The sequence below is a fragment of the Lepidochelys olivacea genome (genome assembly GCF_965140295.1).
Source record: "Lepidochelys olivacea isolate rLepOli2 genome assembly, chromosome: 3".
Lineage (NCBI taxonomy): Eukaryota > Metazoa > Chordata > Testudines > Cheloniidae > Lepidochelys > Lepidochelys olivacea.
The window spans coordinates 175,658,422-175,674,262 of record NC_140413.1 but is presented as its reverse complement, the minus strand read 5'-3'; positions in this window follow the sequence as shown (position 1 = coordinate 175,674,262).

The window sequence follows — 15,841 nt, the reverse complement described above, 5'->3', positions numbered from 1 at the left end:
CCTTTTACTCAGGCTTTGCTCATGAGACCAAAATTTGGCCCTCAGACACAGCTATAGCACACAAATACTCAAAAACTGTATCCAAGATGGCAAACAGTATTTACTGTTACCATTCAGATTCTTGTTAACTAGCTTAAACTCGTTAGCTATTTTTTTAAAAGATAAATTAAACAAAAAGAGATTACTTTGGAGGGGGGAATCAGCACCAAGGAAATATGGGTAAAATATTATAGAAGCAGTAACACTCTTGGAAGAGAGCTATTATTATTTCGGGAGGATTTGTGAGTTTTACCATAATTTTATATGTTATTACAGTTTAGGGCACCAAATCTGCAAACACTTATGCACACAGATTAATAGATTCCACAGCCAGAAGGGACCATTGTAATAATCTAGTCTGACCTCCTGTATAACACAGGCCACAGAACTTCCCCAAAATAATTAACAGCTTTGTATCAGGACTACTCATCTGCTAAAGCTACTCACAAGCTGAAGTGTCTGCAGGATTAGAATCTTGATTCCCTGATTAATGTTACATCTGTGCATGTAACTACATATCAGACTATTGATAATTTGGGTATTCTGCAAAAATCAGGGGGTGGGGAACAGATCGTAGTAATACAATAAAAATCTGGATATTTATTTGCATAGTGAGCTTTAAAAGAGAGAATACGAAACTTGTAATCAGATTGCAATAATGTAAGAAAAACATGTAGTCATGTCCAAAGAACGGCCCTTGAGCATAGCATTTTGCTTCTCCATGTGCCCCAGCCTGCTTTCCCTCCTTGAGTTACAGTAACAGTGAAATGAGAACTAGCAAGCTGCAGGCAGCATTTGTTACCTTGAATCAGCCCCTGACCTTTGCATGGCCCACGAATCCCAAATGGGCTCTGTGGATAAATAGCACTATCTGGTGGAGGGAGTGTGCAAAGTCTTGTCTCGACTTTTAATGAGCTTATGTAGTCAGTTAAGAATCACTTCTGCTGCTGCTGTGCTCCTGGTCCAGAATTGCTGGAAGTTTTTAGGAGGAGTTTTTCCACACCCATGGCCACCAGTGAGCTACATAGGGAAACATGCCTGGCAGAGTTTTCCATAGCTAATGTCAATGCTAATTGCAAGGATTTCCTGGGAATTGTTACTGAAATTCTTACTGAAACTTTTGTGAAATATTTCAGGGCTCTTCTGTTATGGCAGTTTGAGAGAAGGGTGGTTAAATGATACACTGAAACATACACACACATGCAGAGCAAGATCCACTCTCACGCTGTTGGAGAAGCTTTAAGAACCACCTTCATGTCAGAGATAGATCCAAAACTGGAACCCTGGCTATAAACCTCCTGAACCCTGGCTATAAACCTCCTTAACTTTGAGCTCTGACTTCAGATCCAAACAGTGGTCAATCCTGCAAAGAGTTATGGATGTGAATAACTTTACTTCTGTGAGTCAGTTCAGTGGAGCTGCTTGTGTGAGTAAAGTTCGAGTGCGTCATGTACATAAATGTTTGCAGGATTGGGTCAATGGAAGCTGCTGGGTGCCCAGAACTTTTGAAAATCAGATCTCTTACTTTAGGTGCCTAACTTCAGCCACCTATTTCTGAAAATCTTGCTCAGATCCTCCTCTCCCCAGAGCATTCTCACTTTCCTCCTGCTGTAGAAAAAGATTTATGGGAAATGCAGATATCTAATTTCCCTTCAACAAGAAAAAAAATCAGCTGTCTCTAGCTCAAACCTTCATCTCTCCTGCTATAGCATTTCCTATCACCAGCCAACTCCCCATTAAGGAATTCCTGCACTGCAAAACATTTACCTGGGAGAAGTTAGCTAAGGGATTCCTAACGTCCCCTCTGAAATGTCTTAAGGATGCAGAACTTTCTCCTGTTTGTGGTTAATGTTCTCCAAGTCTTAGTAGTTATGTTTAATTATATTTTTGGCCCTGTATATTTAAGAGTTGATTTTAAATCAGGTGCATCAGTTAGTGGAATCTCATTGGGAAGAAGTATGTCTTAGACTTGACCTGTCACATGGATCTTTTCCGCCTCCACATAATCTACCATAGTTCTCCTAGTTTGCTGCATTCTCTGTGGGTGTAAAGTTCACGTCATATAGAATCATAGGACTAGAAGGGACCTCAAGAGGTCATCTAGTCCAGTCCCTTGCACTCGTGGCAGCACTAAGTATTATCTAGACCAGCCCTGACAGGTGTTGTCTAACCTGCTCTTAAAAATCTCCAATGATGGAGATTCCACAGCCTCCCTAGGCAATTTATTCCAGTGCTTAACCCTGACAGTTAGGAATTTTTTCCTAATGTCCAACCTAAACCTCCCTTGCTGCAATTTAAACCCATTGCTTCTTGTCTTATTCTCAGAGGTTAAGAACAATATTTCTCCCTCCTCCTTGTAACAACCATTTATGTACTTGAAAAATGTTATGTCCCTGCTCAGTCTTCTCTTTTCTAGATTAAACAAACCCAATTTTTTCAATCCTTCCTCAGAGGTCATGTTTTCTAGACCTTTAATCATTTTTGTTGCTCTTCTTTGGACTCTCTCCAATTTGTCCACATCTTTCCTGAAATGTGGCACCCAGAACTGGACACAATACTCTAGTTGAGGTCTAATCAGCACAGAGTAGAGCAGAAGAATTACTTCTCGTGTCTTGCTTACAACACCCCTGCTAATATATCCCAGAATGAAGTTCGCTTGTTTTGCAACAGTGTTACACTGTTGACTCATATTTAGCTTGTGGTCCACTATGACCCCCAGACCTCTTTCCACAGTACTTCTTCCTAGGCAGTCATTTCCCATTTTGTATGTGTGCAACTGATTGTTCCTGCCTAAGTGGAGTACTTTGTATCATTTGTGCTTATTGAATTTCATCCTGTTTACTTCAGACCATTTCTCCACTTTGTCCAGATCATTTTGAATTATAATCCTGTCCTTGGATTAGGTTGCTTTATTATTTGCTCCATTATCTTTCCAGATACAGAAGTTAAGTGGACTGGTCTGTAATTCCCCAGGTTGTCCTTATTTCCTTTTTTTAGATGAGTACTATATTTGTCCTTTTCCAGTCTTTCGGAATCTCTCTCATCTTCCATGACTTTTCAAAGATAATCGCTAATGGCTCAGATGTCTCCTCAGTCAGCTCCTTGAGTATTCTAGGATGCATTTCATCAGGCCTGATGACTTGAAGATATCTAACTTGTCTAAGTAATTTTTAACTTGTTCTTTCCCTATTTTAGCCTCTGATCTTGCCTCATTTTCACTGGCATTCACTATGTTAGACGTCCAATCACCACCAACCTTCTTGGTGAAAATCGAAACAAAGAAGTCATTAAGCACCTCTGCCATTTCCACATTTTCTATTATTGTTTTTCCTCCCTCACTGAGTAACAGGCCTATAGCATCCTGTGATCAAGGAAGCCGAAGCCCTCCTGGCAACACCATTTTTGCAGCCAGGCATTCACGTCCAGGATGCATCTGTCTCTGCCTGGGCCCCTACCCTTGACCAGAAAGATCGAAGAGAACAGCACCTGCGCTCCCAACTCCTTCACCCTTACTCCCAGAGCCCTGTAGTCACTTCTGATCTGCTGAGGGTTATACCTCACAGTATCATTAGTGCCCACATGGATAAGTAGCATGAGGTAGTAGTCAGAGAGCTGGATGATCCTCGACAATCCCTCTGTAATATCTCGGATACGGGCCCCTGGCAGGCAGCATAGCTCCCAGGATACCATGTCAGGGCGACAGATGGGTATCTCCATCCTCCTCAAAAGAGAGTCACCAACCACTACTACTCTAAGTTTCCGCCTGGGAGTGGTGGCTGCCATCCTCCCAGCCTTGGAGATACATGGCTTCTCCTTCTCCACCTTGAGAGGTGATTGCTCATTGCTCGTTGCCAGGGCAGCATATGGTTCAGCAATGGTTAAGCATTAACATACTTTTCTTCATGGAGGAAGGGGAGAACATGCTGACTGCTGCACTGCCTGAATATATGGTAGTGGCACGATGGGACTGGCCATTGAGAAAGTGTTAGGGAAATGTATCTTGAGAAAATCATTAGCTTATGGACTGACAGGGAGGTCTTTTCCCAAACTCTGGGACCTAAAGGGCCTCTGTTGGCAAAAATAGAATAATAAACATTTTACAACTGAATAAACATGACTTTAGCATTCACATAAGGAGTGAAGACAAGAAGAATCAAAATGGTGGTAACTGGCTGTTAGTTTTTTGGGGAGGGCTTTCCTTCTTCTTTGAGGATTTTGTAATGGACTCTTCCCTTATTCTTCTTTAATTCCCATCCATATCCTCAAAAGTATTTGATCTTCTATCCAGGCAAAGAGAGCAGTATGGTGCCCCTTTCTGAGCCATCAGTGTCACTCATAGATGCTGAGAAAGCCTCATTGGGAGTGACAGCAAGAATTCCTTCTACCAGAGTATTCTCAGCCTCTTCTAACCTAGGAATGACAGAGTGAAAGACAAAGGATCTGATCCCCCTGTGAAATAGGTACATTGCCACTTATATAAGTCCTTTCATTCTAGGATCTAGCAGTGCCGTACCAGGGTGGGTAAGTGTTTTATTGGAACTGGCTAGAAAATAGTTTTGAGGAAAACAAAATGTTTTTAATTATTTACATTTTCAGCAGAAAATTTTGACTTTTAATAGAAAAGAAACAAAAATCCCCAAACTGAAAGGTTTTCAGTAAAGCTGTTGATTAATCGCAGTTAACTCTGGGATTAACGCAAAACAAATTAATCATGATTAAAAAAACTAATTGCGATTAATCACAGTTTTGATCGCACTCTAAGTACTAATTGTTGTTACCTTTTCTTGAGTATTCCATTCCTTTGCAACAAACAAGAAACGCTCTACACATGTTTCAGCATAATGTCTCTCTTCAGTCTGCATTACTGTTAAAGCAAATGACTGCAGTGTCCATGCAGAATCAGTCAGGTGTGCCATGACTCCAAGATAGCTGTGATTACCCAAGGATGTCCAGTGATCACCAGGCAAAGCAGTAGCTAGTGCATTTTTCAGAAGCTCCAACTTCATAGTCTTCTCGTTGTGATATAGGTCATGTATCTGTGATATAATGGTTCCTCAGGAGGGCAAGGTGCATGACTGATCGGAAGATGCAATTTGAATAACATCTTTTAACCCTCTGTCATTTACAATGTTGAGTGGTCTGCAGTTCATAGCTATCCACTTTGCAGTAGCACTGGTTAAACTGTTGTACTTTGTTTGATCCATGGGCTTGTAGCGATACTGCAATGCTGTGAGCATACTGTGTCACGGCTGGCGGGATTCATTTGCTGTTGGTGGGTTATCTGTAGCACAAGAACTGGAGGCGAAAGCATGTTTAGCGTGTAGGTGTTACTGCAGGCTTGAAATACTTCGATGGTATTAGAACTTGGCCTTGCATTAGCTACATATAACCGTCTTTTTATCCAGTACGATAAAAAAAGTGATTAATAGCAACTAATTTTTTTTAATCGTTTGATAGCCCTACTTATCAAACTCAATCTTGAAACAAGTTCAGTTTTTTGCCCCACTACTCCCTTGGAAGGCTGTTCCAGAACTTTACTTCTCTGACGGTTAGGAACTTTCATCTAACTTCAAGCCTAAACGTGTTGGTGGCCAGTTTATATCCATTTGTTCTTGTACTACCACTGACCCTTAATTTAAATAGCTCCTCTCTCTCCCTGATGTTTATCTCTCAGGTGTGTTTATAGAGAGCAATCATATCTCCCTTCATCCTTCATTTTGTTAGGCTAAACAAGCCAAGATCCTTAAGTCTCCCATTGTAAGGCAGTTTCTCCATTCCTCTGATCATCCTAGCAGCCCTTCTCTGAACCTGTTTCAGTTTGAAATCATCTTTGTTAAACATGGGATAGAAGAATTGCACCCAGCATTCCAGATGAGGTCTCACCATTGCCTTGTACAATGGCAATAACACTTCCCTATCTCTTCTGGAAATACCTCACTTGATGCATCCTAGGATTAAATTAGTCTTTTTCACAGGTGCATTGCATTGGCAGCTCATAGTCATCAACCAATACACCCAAGTCTTCGTCCTCCTCTGTCACTTCCAACCGATAAATCCCCATAACTTTCACTTTGCACTAGGGCTGTCAATTAAGGATTAATTCACAGCATGATTAACACGTTACTCGCACTCGAGAGGCAGTGAGGCACAAGAGATTGCACTATAGTACTTTTATGAGGTGAATTGAAATACTCTCTTTTGTTTATCTTTTTCACAGTGCAATTATTTGTAATAAAAAATAGAAAAGCTGGACATGCACAAGTCCATGGGTCCGGATGCAATGCATCCAATGGTGCTGAAGGAGTTGGCTGATGTGATTGCAGGGCCATCGGCTATTATCTTTGAAAACTTTATGGCGATCAGGGGAGGTCTTGGACGATTGGAAAAAGGCAAATATAGCGCCCATCTTTAAAAAAGGGAAAAAGGAGAATCCAGGGGAACTACAGGCCGATCAGCCTCACCTCAGTCCCTGGAAAAATCATGGAGCAGGTCCCCAGGCCCTCTGGACCTTTTCGTCAGGCCCCTGTCCCGTGAGCCCTCCCAGTCCCCTCCCTTCCACAATCTGAGCTGGCTGCGTGCCCTGCAGCCGGTTCGCTTTCGAACTGCACCAAGGAAACAACTATACATGCTCATGCTCCACACTTTTCACTTCCTCACCCTCGTGTCTCTCCCTGATACCAAATGGCAAGACTATCTGCCACCTGTGGAGGTTGAGGAACCCTGGTGGGTCAGCCTCTATTCCACCCTGGTCCCATGGCCCTCTGGGGATATTGGTTGGCGTCTGCTCCATGGAGCCGTAAGCACAGGCATGTACCTGGCTCGGTTCACCCCCATACCCGACGCCTTTTGCGGCATGTGGGAGAACCTGGTGCTCACTTATCTCGAATGTGCCAGGTTGAAGCCCCTATTCCGGCTCCTCCAGAACCTCCTGTTGAGGTTCTGGCTGCACTTTTCCCCACACCTGTTTACATTCGCACACCCTTTCCGGGGCCTCAAGAAGTTGCGAGACCTCCTCATCAACCTCCTCCTGGCCCTGGCCAAAGTGGCCATTTTCAACACCAGGAGGAGGACGCTAGGAGAGAGGGTGCTCTGCAACTGTGGGGCCTATTTCCGCTCCTCCCTGGTCTCACGCATCCAGGCAGAGTTCCCCCCGCTGGTGTCTGCTGGCTCCCTAGACAGCTTTGAGGAGCAGTTGGCGCTGTCCAGGGTTCTCTGCTCGGTGTCCCCCTCTGGATCCCTAGTTTTGAACCTGTGACCTTCACTCCTGACTCTGTTATTCATTAGTTGTCCCCTATATTCAGTTGGTTCCCGGGTCCAGTGCTCCTTCCCGCAAGACTGGGGGAGGGGGCCTTTAGACATGGACAGGCTTGTGCCTGCCCACCTCCCAGGAGTCCCATAAGGCCTCTAACTTTGTTTCATAATTGTACACCGTGTGGAACAAGCACTCTTTTTCCTCTACAGTGAACTGGAGCTCTTCGGTCAGCTACTCATTTTTGAACTTGAGTTCCTCCAGTTCCTTCTCTGCTACCTCCAATTCTTTCACCAGGTCCTCCTCTCTTAGGAGGGAGCTCATAAAACCTACCTGCACAATTCCCCTCCCTGTCCTAGGGTCCTGTTTTCTATCCCAACCCTTTTCTTTCGCCTCTTCCAGCTGGGGCGAAACTGTCTGGGCCTGTATGCTAGTTAGCAAACTGGGTATTTTAACCTGAGTTCCCACAGTATTCTGCTGAACCCTGAACTCTGTCTGGGTCCCTGCGGTACTCTGCTGGGCCCAGGTCTCTATTTGGGTCTCTACTGTATCCTGCTGTGTCCTCTGATCCTTTTCCCTCTGGGCCTGGGCCAATGTTTCCTACAGAGCCAAGCATTGTTCCCTCTTCCCATTGGCTTCCACCCGTACCTGGGCCAATTCCTGTTCTACCCAGACCACCTGGGTAATACCTGTCTAGAGATCTTAGCACAGGCACCTACTCCATGGGTGCTCTGGGGCTGGAGCACCCATGGGGAAAAATTGGTGGGTGCTCCCTGCCCCACCCCAGCTCACCTCCACCTCCTCCCCTGAGCATGCTGCGTCCCTGCTTCTCCCCCTAGTAGCTTGCCACCGCAAAACAGCTGTTTCATGGTGGCAAGTGCTGAGAGGGAGGGGGGAACGTGGCATGCTCTGGGAAGAGGCGGGGCCAGGATTTGGGGAAGGAGTCCAATGGGGCAGGGAGGGGGTGGAGTTGGGCCGGGGACTTTAGGGAAGGGGTTGGAATGGAGGCTGGGCAGGGGATGGGAGGGGGTGGGGCAGGGGTGGAGTTGGGGCACGGCCAGGGGCAGGGTCGGGGGTGAGCACCCACTGGCTCCAGGAAAAGTTGGCACCTATCCCTCGGTCAACTCTCGTTGGCACTTCCTCAGCAGGTCCCTCACGTCTGGGATATTCTGGTCTTGCCTCTGGACTCCTTTCTGGGGTCTCCTTATCCTGGCTCCTAGCCCCTCTGCTTTCTTTCCCAGCTGGGCCTGGACCTTCTCAGTCCTGGGTCGCTGTCCTGGTCCTTCCCACATGAGAGCTGAGTAGCCCACCCAGTCTCTCCCCAATATTATGGGTCATGACAGGTCCTTGACCATGCTGACACAAAGTCGAGTTCTCTGGACCTGTACCTCCAACCCAACTTCTGCCATGGGGTAGACTCAGGTCTCCCCATGTACACAGGAGATGTGTACTGGGAGGTGTCGGTCTAGGCCAGTTGCCCTCACCTGGTTTTCCCGAACCAAGGTGTACCCACACCCTGAGTCTATCAGACCCTTAACTACAGTTCCTTCTAGCTTGATTGTCACTAACCATGGTGGGATCACCTTGACCTTCAAAGTAGACCCCCACCAATTAGTTCCACTGTAATAACAGTTCAGGTAGCCACATTCCATTACTGGGCAGTGCTTTTTAATATGCCCCGGCTGGCCACACCTGTAGCAGACTACCGGGTCTCCTAGTGCCTTCCCACTACTACCTCCCGTAGGCTGCAGGGCTCCCTAGACCCCTTGCTGTTGTGTTGCTTCCCCTGAGCCTATAATACTTGGGGTCTTTCCCCCTTGCAAGCCTTCTGGGTGAACCCCTCTCAGTTTACCATGCAGCTTGGGCCCTTTCTCTCCTTCAGCCTCAAAGTAGGCCTCAGCTCACTCGACTGCTTCTCCCACTGAGTCTGGTTAGAAACGCCTTACCCAGCTCAGTGCCCCTCCTGGTAGGACTTTCAGGAATTGCTCTAGGACCACCTGATCCTGGGTTTCTCCACCAAGGTGGTCTCTGAGCAAATCCAGAATGCTGGCAGGTCTCATAATTTCTGGGCAACTACCTGTAGTTGTTGCCTTATGGGAACAATTCCATCTGGAATTTCTGCCTGTATACCTCTCGAATCAGCCCTACCCGATCCAAAATGGCTGCCCAGTAAGCCACCTGTGCCTCACCCATCAGGAATAGTGCTATGAGGGCTGCCCAAGTTGCCTCTTTCTAGTCTGCTGCCTTGAGGTCCGGAGAAAGGCCTTGAGGTCATCATGTGATCCAAGCTTTGCCAGGTCTGGACCCAACCGACCACTAGTTCCATCCCCTATTGGGTTCTCAGGTTTGTTGTGACCCAACCGCCTCTCTATCCACTCCTGCTGTTTGGAGTGGATCTCTTGCCACCATTGCTGTGCCACAAACTTGGCCTCCTGTTCCTTCTGCAGGTTCTCCATTAATTGCATCAGCAGGGTCTGGGTGCGCTGCTGCTGCTCTTGCTGCTGCTGCACCACGACTACATGCTGCTGTTGGCCTGCCACTAACAGGCGGATCATCTCCTCCATAATTGTGCTCCTTGTTAATCAGGTTCCAGATCCCCACTTCTGGTACCAAATGTAACGGGGTCGGCACCCACCTCTTGCGAGGACCCCCCTCTGGTTGTGTGTGTCCGCAATCTTTAAACCAGTCCAGCCCTGGTATGGGGATGTATCCCCTGGGCTTTCTCCTTGGAGATGCTATCTTCCTGTTGCCCTCCCCAGGCTCAGTTCCTACTCAGTGTCCCTGCAGCCAGCCAGGAGCTCCTTCATTGCTCCCCTGGTTCCTGATAGCAAACTGTCTTTGGCTCAGTCCTAGCAGCCAGCTCCCCCAGTACCTGCCCTCACTTAGCTGTCTGTTGTGCTGCAGTTCCCTCAGGCATACAGTCATTTCTTATCCAGCTTCCAGGAGCAACTAACTGCTGCTGTATTCTGCAGCTCCTTTTATATGGTCCTCCTGGCCCCTGATTGGCCGTTCCAGCAGCCCCTCTGATTGATTGCTTCCTTTCACCCACTCTAGGCCACTTGGAGGACCTCTGTACTGCTCCTTTCCTGGGATGGATGTGGCAGAACCCTGAGGTCTCCAGCAGGGGGCCATTGGGCCTAGTCCACCCCATCACATCCCCATTTTACAGATGGCAAAATGAAGGCAAAATGAGCCTAAGCTCCACCTTTTTAGAAGTAGCTCAGTTTTCTAGGTGTCCAACTTCTGACGCTAAGGGCCTGACATGAAAGGCCTTTAGACACTAAGCTCTTGATTTGCAAAGGTATTGAGAATGGGAACCCACAGCAGTAAGACCATTACTAGAATACCATTCCCGGATATGGTGCCCCCACTTCAAAAAGGCTGTTGAAAAATTTAAAAAGGTTTAGAAAAGAGCTACAATGATGTGAGGTTTGGAAAACATGCTTCACAGTGAGAGATTGAAGAAGCTCAATCTATTAGGTTTATTGAAGAGAAGGTTAGAGGTGACCTGCTCCCTATCTACAAGTATCTACACTGGGAATAGACTTCTGATAGCAAAGGGGGTTCTTTAATCTAGCAGCAAAAGACATAATGAGATCCAATGGTTGGGAGCCGAAACTAGACAAATTCAGACTAGAAAAAAAGTGGTGTTTGCAGTGTTGTTGTAGCCGTATCGGTCCCACGATATTAGAGAGACAAGCTGGGTGAGGTCGTATCTTTTATTGGAGCCACTTCTGTTGGTGAGAGAGACAAGCTTTGGAGCTTTCTGTGTAAACTCAAAGCTTGTCTCTCTCACCAACAGAAGTCGCTCCCATAAAAGATATAACCTCCCCACTCTCTCCTTGTCTCTAATATCCTGGGATCAACACGGCTACAACAACACTGTGTAGAAATAAAGTGCACATTTTTAACAGAGACGTAATTAACCATTGGAGTAATTTACCAAGGGATGTGCTGGATTATTTATCCCTTGAAGTCTTTAAGTCATGACTATAAATCTTTCTAAAAGATCGGCTATAGCTCAAAGAGAAGTTGTGGACTTGATGCAGAAATATAGCCTGTGTTATGCAGTGGCTCAGACTACGTTATTATAATACAGATCTATGAACTTTTGAATTTCAGGCCAGTTTTGTTTAGGAGCCTAAATATATGGATTATTAAATGTCTAACTTTGGGCATCCATGTTTGAAAATCTGTACTACATATGTAAAGTTGGGTACCAAAATTAGAGAGCACTTTTTGAAACGTGGCACACAGTGAGTCAGCAGCAAAGCCAATAAGACTGTTCTAATTTCGAGTTACACAGAGGGAAATCCTCCTTCCTCTGTCAAACCCAAGTAAACTGGCTTGATCCATGGGACTGCACAGTCACGAGGAGACAAAATCCTCCTCTCTAGGCCATAGATTAGAATGTGACCATTCCAGAGCCATTACCTCAGCCAGTAGGGTTTGCAGTCTGTGTGCCTTCCTTCTGCATAGAGGACTGACTGGTCGATCTCTGTAGTCAGCGTTCCACCAGGCCCTATGGCACCCTGTCACTAAATCCCTTGTCTACGATGGCATGGACAGTGCCTAGTACAATGGGCCCTTAGGGCTTACTGCAGACCTAATATTAATATCAGGGAAGGGGACCCTCCAGAGTTAGGCTCCACGAGAAGAAGGTGGCTCTAATGCCTTCTGTGAGCTCCAGACCCAGGTGCCAACTTTCTTCTTTCTGGGTGGGTGCTCCCAACCCTGCTCTGCCCTGAGACCCCACCCACACTCTGCCCCTTCCCCAAGGCCCCACTCTTGCTCCGCCTCCTCCCGCCCCCACTCTGACCATCCCCCCCAGCTCCTCCTCCAGGGGTGCCATTTCAGATATTTTTCGGGGCAGGAGGGCAACTTTAACTGTGATTCCAGGGGCTACTTAGGCACTTGACAACTCTAGGTTTTTGCCAGATAACTTAGCAATTGGCTGACAGGAGCACTGTATCTAATTCCTATATAAAAGAAAGAAAATTAAATAAATATTAGGTCCACTCAGCTCTAATACTAACATGTTCTGACATCTTGTGGTAAGTCACCTAAGGGACACTGGTTAGGTTTAAAATTTTAATGTATATTCTTACTTTGTTACTAACTCTGTGGAGAGAGAGAACCCGTCAGGACTCTTGGGTTCTATCTCAGCTCTGTGAAGGGACTGGGGTCTAGTGGGTTACAGAGGGGGGGCATCTGAATTCTATATAAGTACATCAGAATGGCCATAGTGGGTAAATCAATGGTCCATCTAGCCCAGTATTCTGTCTTCCAATAGTGGCCAATACCAGGTGCTTCAGAGGGAATGAACAGAACAGGTAATCATCAAGTGATTCATCCCCTGTCAACCACTCCCAGCTTCTAGCAAACAGAGACTAGGGACATGCCTTTCCCGACATGGTCTTGGATCGCTGCCCACCCTGGCTAATAGCCATTGATGGACACATCATCCATGAACTTGTCTAGTTCTTACTGGAATCCTGTTATAGTTTTGGACTTCACAACATCCTCTGGCGAAGAGTTCCACAAGTTGACTGTGAAGAAATACTTTATTTTGTTTTTTTTAAATCTAGTGCCTATTAATTTCATTGGGTGACCCCTAGTTTCTTGTGTTATGTGAAGGGGTAAATAACACTTCCTTATTCAATTTTTCCATACCATTCATGATTTTGTAGACCTCTATCATATTCCTCCTTAGTCATGTCTTTTCCAAGCTGAAAAAATGCACATGGCAAAATATGCACATGGAAAAAAGTTCCAGTCCCAGTCTTTTTAATCTCTCCTCATATGGAATCTGTTCCATACCCCAAATCATTTCTGTTGCCCTTCTCTATACTTTTTCCAAATCCAATGTATCTTTTTTGAAATGGGGTGACCAAATCTGCACGCAGTGTTCAATATGTGGGCGTACCATGGATACATATAAAAGCAATATGATAGTTTCTGTCATATTATCTATCCCTTTCCTAATGATTCCCAATATTCTGTTAGCTTTTTTGATTGCCACTTCACATTGAGGAGATGTTTTCAGAGAACTATCCACAATGACTCCAAGATCTCTTTCTTGATGGGTAACAGCTAATTTAGACCCCATCATTTTGTATATATAGTTGGGATTATATTTTGCCATGTGCATTACTTTGCATTTATCAACATTGAATTTCATCTGCCATTTTGTTGCCCCCTCACCCAGTTTAGTGAAATCCCTTTGTAACTCTTTGCAATCAGCTTTGGACTTAACTAGCTTGAGTAATTTTGTATCATCTGCAAAGTTAGACAACTCACTGTTTACCCCTTTTTTTTAGATCATTTATGAATACGTTGAACAGCACTGGTCCCAGGACAGACCCCCGGGGAACACCACTAGTTACCTCTCAACATTCTCACCATTTATTCCTGCCCTTTGCTTCCTATCTTTTAACTGGAGTGGCTGGCAATGCTTTCAGGATCATCTAACCATCCTTAATTTAATTTAATGACAAGCCTTTTGTTATTAATCACCCTGCCTCTGTTTATAAACAAACTCCCTGCCCCAAAGGCAGAAGCTGGGAGCAGCACAGAACTCATCACATATCACACTCAAGCTGTGTTGCAGTTAAGAGCTCAGGCTAGGGCTTGTGCTGTGAGCAGACCTCAGCTACGAAACTAGAGGCACCTAGAGTCCTTCCTGTTCTCCCCAAATGCCACCACTGACTCCGCCTGCCACTGAGTAGCTCATTGGCGGAGCCTACTGAACAGCTAATTGGCGGGTGGTTGGGGGTGTTAAGCATCCACTATTTTTTTTGGAGCACTCACAGAGTTGGCGCCTATGGCTTCAGGAATCTCATGTCTTCCTTCCCCTTGGTGGAAATGCCCTGAATCTGTTACATCTAGGGCCCTTTGTGGAGCAGAAAAGAAATAATGCAAGGATGGTAATATGAAAGAGAAGCATGGAAAATATATTAATATTTGTGCTTCTACATTACTTTATGACAGGTTTCAGAGTAACAGCCATGTTAGTCTGTATTCGCAAAAAGAAAAGGAGTACTTATGGCACCTTAGAGACTAACCAATTTATTTGAGCATAAGCTTTCGTGAGCAACAGCTCACTTCATCAGATGCATACTGTGGAAAATACAGAAGATGTTTTTATACACACAAAGCATGAAAAAATGGGTGTTTATCACTACAAAAGGTTTTCTCTCCCCCCACCCTACTCTCCTGCTGGTAATAGCTTATCTAAAGTGATAACTCTCCTTACAATGTGTATGATAATCAAGGTGGGCCATTTCCAGCACAAATCCAGGGTTTAACAGGAACGTCTGAGGAACAGAAATGGCCCACCTTGATTATCATACACATTGTAAGGAGAGTGGTCACTTTAGATAAGCTATTACCAGCAGGAGAGTGAGTTTGTGTGTGCGGGGGGGGGTGTGTGTGTGTGTGTGTGAGAAAACCTGGATTTGAGCTGGAAATGGCCCAACTTGATTATCATACACAAGCTATTACCAGCAGGAGAGTGGGGTGGGAGGAGGTATTTTTTCATGCTTTGTGTGTATATAATAAGATCTTCTAAACTTTCCACAGTATGCATCCGATGAAGTGAGCTGTAGCTCACGAAAGCTTATGCTCAAATAAACTGGTTAGTCTCTAAGGTGCCACAAGTACTCCTTCAGGTTAGCTGTGACATTATCGGGGATAATGTTCTTGATGGCTTGTAGTCCATCTTTGTGTGGAATATTGGTGTAGAGGGCTTCTACATCCATAGTGGCCAGGATGGTGTCATCAGGAAGATCACCGATGGATTGTAGTTTCCTGAGGAAGTCAGTGGTGTCTCGAAGGTAGCTGGGAGTGCTGGTAGCGTAGGGCCTGAGGAGGGAATCTACATAGCCAGACAATCCTGCTGTCAGGGTGCCAATGCCTGAGATGATGGGGCGCCCAGGATTTCCAGGTTTATGGATCTTGGGTAGTAGATAGAATATTCCAGGTCGGGGTTCCAGGGGTGTGTCTGTGCGGATTTGATCTTGTGCTTTTTCAGGGAGTTTCTTGAACAAATGCTGTAGTTTCTTTTGGTAACTCTCAGTGGGATCAGAGGGTAACGGCTTGTAGAAAGTGGTGTTGGAGAGCTGCCGAGCAGCCTCTTGTTCATATTCCGACCTATTCATGATGACAACAGCACCTCCTTTGTCAGCCTTTTGGATGGCATTGTGTTCTGCCCGGCTGAGGTTGTGGGGCAAGTGATGCTGCTTTTCCACAATTTCAGCCCGTGCATGTTGGCGGAAGCACTCTATGTAGAAGTCCAGTCTGCTGTCTCGACCTTCAGGAGGAGTCCACTTAGAATCCTTCTTTTTGTAGTGTTGGTAGGGAGGTCTCTGTGGATTAGTATGTTGTTCAGAGGTGTGTTGGAAATATTCCTTGAGTCGGAGACGTCGAAAATAGGATTCTAGGTCACCACAGAACTGTATCATGTTCGTGGGGGTGGTGGGGCAGAAACCAGTCGGAGAACACTTCAATCTCTCTGGTCACTCGATTTCTGATCTCAAAGTGACTATCCTTCAA